We start from the raw sequence: 3,483 nt of genomic DNA, 5'->3' as shown, positions 1-3,483 counted from the left end.
CATAAAACAAACCACAAGATGAAGAACTAAGTTAGGTAACTAACCTAAAGGACAACTGGAGTACCCCAAATATCCACCAACCGCAAAGACCTTACCTAATCTTCTTTTTCTTTAAAAACCCTTGCCTAGAAATGCCAAGATGGGACACTATTTGGGTTGCTACCTGAATTTGTGCTCCCAGAGTTTCAATTATAAGACTTCAAATAAATGCCTTTGTTGCCTTGCAGCTTAGTTTATTTTTTGGTTGATAAGGGAATACAAAATAGTTATAAGAATCAATATCTCTCTTCAGAGAGCTTAAAGATTAGTTGGAGAAACAAGATGTAATGATTTAATCATGAAAAGAGAGTACATTGAAGATGACAAAACAAATTATATAGATCATAAGTTCATGAAGACTGAAGAGATGATTGAGATAGCTGTGTGTTAGAGTGGTCAAGAACATCTGCTTGGAGGAGGTACAATTTGTGCAAATACTAGGATAGAGGTCGGGCAGGCCATTTGGTTGTTGATGGCTCCTGAGCTGTTCAAATAAAGGAAAGATACCCAAAGATAGATTTACTGCTTTTTTTTTAAGTCTACTCTCAAATCCTACAGTAAGATTCTTACTGACCCCTCCCAAGTTAGACCCACCCTGGACTAACTGACTATTACCAGGCCCAGGGGGAAAGGATCCTGTTTTCCTAGATGGCTGATGTTCTCCGGAAACCATGTGACTTTGGGGGAGTAGAATTTTGGAAAAATGGGAAGTGAGGCTGAAAAAGTAGTATGCTCAGTACAATTAGGATCCAGTTTTATTTGCCTGTTTAGTTTGTTATTAGATGAATACATAATTGCTTATCTTTGTAACATTTTTTTACTTTATTAAAATACTGTGTTTATTTCACATGCATATTTTGTTTTCCCACCATTTCCATTTGTCTGACTACCACTACTACTACTATGTCCTAACATAACATTCCATATATACTTAAAACCAAGCAAAAGATGGCGTTCCATCTTTAAAAACTAAACAGGCATTTGGACAACACATTCTTGGCAAAGGAACCTGGACAATATTTATCAGACATGGTAGGGAAAGTTCTCACTCTGCATTATAAAAGGGACAGCCAGATATCAACTGTTACAGAAATGAAATAAGATAGAAAATTTTAACAAACTGTTTACACTATTTTCTTAATGAGACTTTCTCCCCTGCCAGACATCTTGAATAGCCTCCTGGTCAATCATCTGGAAGCAGTTCTTCATGTAATTGATGAATTTGGCTTCCACTTTGGGAAGAGAACTGCCTTTTTCTATACTTGCTTGCATGTTTGCTTTAATGTCTTCTACAGAACCAGGTCCTTTCAGAGTTTTAGGAGTTTTTCCTGTTATTTGAAGGATTCTTGACCTTTTGATTTGGTATTGATTGTTTTGAGTCTTTTCCATTCTGGTTTGACTTTTGTGCACTTTTGGCTGGAGTTTTTCTGACAGATTTCTTCACTGGAGCTTTTTCTTCCATTTCCTCCTCCTTATCCTCCTCAGTGTCTTCATCATCTTCTTCTTCTTCTTCATCATCATCATCATCATCATCATTGGGAAATTTTACTTTTTTCTGTGGAAGCTTGCTACCACTTCCACGGGCAGATCACTTTCCATATATACTTTCAAGTTTCACATCCTCCTCCTCTACATCTATATCTATACATCTCCTCTACATCTATATGCACAGGCCTGGAACCACACTTCAACCGTAAGACAACAGGTGGCATTATTTCAAAACCTCCAAGGGAAACCGTGTATGGACATTTTGAAAGTTGCCAGTGTTATTTTAATTGAACTGTCTTTATAATTCATTGCCTCCGGTTCAACAATGTGCAATTCATCTTTTGTACCAGCCCCTAAACTGACCATTCTTAAAGATAACTGGTGCTCATTTGCATCATTATCACATTAAATTGATAATCTTTGCTGGCCTTTAGTTCACAACTGAAAAGACAATACTGGGGCCTCAGGGGGCTAATATCTATGTCCATCAAATCTTCCATGGGGTGGTGGCATGCACTTGGGTGGGAGAGAAGGTGGATGGAGATAGGCAACCACTGTTCCAAAGCACAGCTGCATAGGACAGAATCACACCAGGGAAAAAAGCTCTTTATAACATTTTTTCTGTGATATCACAATGTTACTACAACTGTGTGTCATGGGAACATAGGTACAGGACACAACAGAAACATTCAGCAAATGATTACTTTATTATATAGAGTAAAAATTCCAGAAAAGGCAAATTGCCTTGTCATTTATGTGGTCCAAAGGAGCAGGGAAAGAAATCTCATCATGGCCGGCTCCAGGGGTGACTAAAAATTGCTCCAGGTTGGGGTGGATGGCATTGCTCCATGCCTTCCTTGGAGCCAGTAAGACCAATTTATAGTGTTTGAATGTGGTTTTACCCACTTGGGGGTATGGGTTGGGGGACGGGACCCTGCCACTTAGAATCCCTGTTCTGATAAGCACTGGGGGCTGCTTATTCCAGGTTTCAGGGTTTAAGGTCTGACTGCCCCACCTTTTCATTTAGACATAGCATCTCCCCCAGGTTATGGAGTGGCACACAATAGAAAAGGAAGGGGAATACCAGAGGATGGCCACTTAGCGTGTGTTTCCCCAGAGAAAGAGGTGGGGTTAGGGAAAGTCTGGGCAATGGCTACTTAACAGATATCTGTGATTTCCCTAACACCTATGGCATCACAGGTTTTGGATTTAAGTAGGGGACTGTGAGTTGATGGCCTATAGCTACTGTACTAAGCAGATTTGAAAAAGTTTGGGCTCCAAGGTCATGATCCTTTGAGAACTCCTTGTCTTCTAAATGGTGCTTGTGGAAAGTTACCGAAGCAGCCTGAGAACAAGGTGAGTGGCCGTTGTCCTCAAATTTCTTCCTAACCTTGGCACTTTCCTTAACATTAGAAGGATACTTGTTTTTGTTTTTGGTGCACAAGAGAGAATCAGCCTCATTATTTTCAGGAACTCCAGGGAGGCCTTGCCTTCCAATGAAACCCAGGGTGGTGTGGGGTCACTTAAGGCCAGCATTTGTTTTCTTTTTCTGAGGGAATTAGATAAGGGGAGAAAGCAGATAGAGTAAATTTTTCTTAGGAAAAAACTAGAAGGCCTGAGAAGGAGAGAACATACACTATTAAATACACTTTATCTTGTTCAGTGAGGTACAGCTCTTTTACAGAATCCCCTTGTGACAGTGAATTTAATTGTGTTCCTCTCTGCCTATTATGTTGAAAATAATATAGTTGGCAAAAATAAGTGATGAGGTGATTGAATGAATTTCGTGGGCTAAAACACACAGGGAATTTGTAAGAAACATCTTTATATAATATTTGACCAAGTCATAAGGCTCAAGGTGCTTTAGAGAAGAAGTTTTCAGCTTTTCATTCTAGCTCAGGCAACTTTCTTCCATCAAGTCCCATATTCATTGGCTCAGGCTCCCAGACTCCTGGA

At 39.7% G+C, this 3,483-nt stretch overlaps 1 pseudogene; it reads right to left on the bottom strand.

The window, feature by feature from the left end:
• Positions 1–1,176: 1,176 nt before the first annotated feature.
• On the bottom strand, positions 1,177–2,027 carry LOC105747267 (nucleophosmin pseudogene; annotated as a pseudogene).
• Between the last annotated feature and the right edge of the window lie 1,456 nt (positions 2,028–3,483).

This window comes from Dasypus novemcinctus, chromosome 2, assembly GCF_030445035.2.
Source record: "Dasypus novemcinctus isolate mDasNov1 chromosome 2, mDasNov1.1.hap2, whole genome shotgun sequence".
In the NCBI taxonomy this organism is placed as follows: Eukaryota; Metazoa; Chordata; class Mammalia; order Cingulata; family Dasypodidae; genus Dasypus; species Dasypus novemcinctus.
This window is presented reverse-complemented; position numbering and strand designations above follow the sequence as displayed.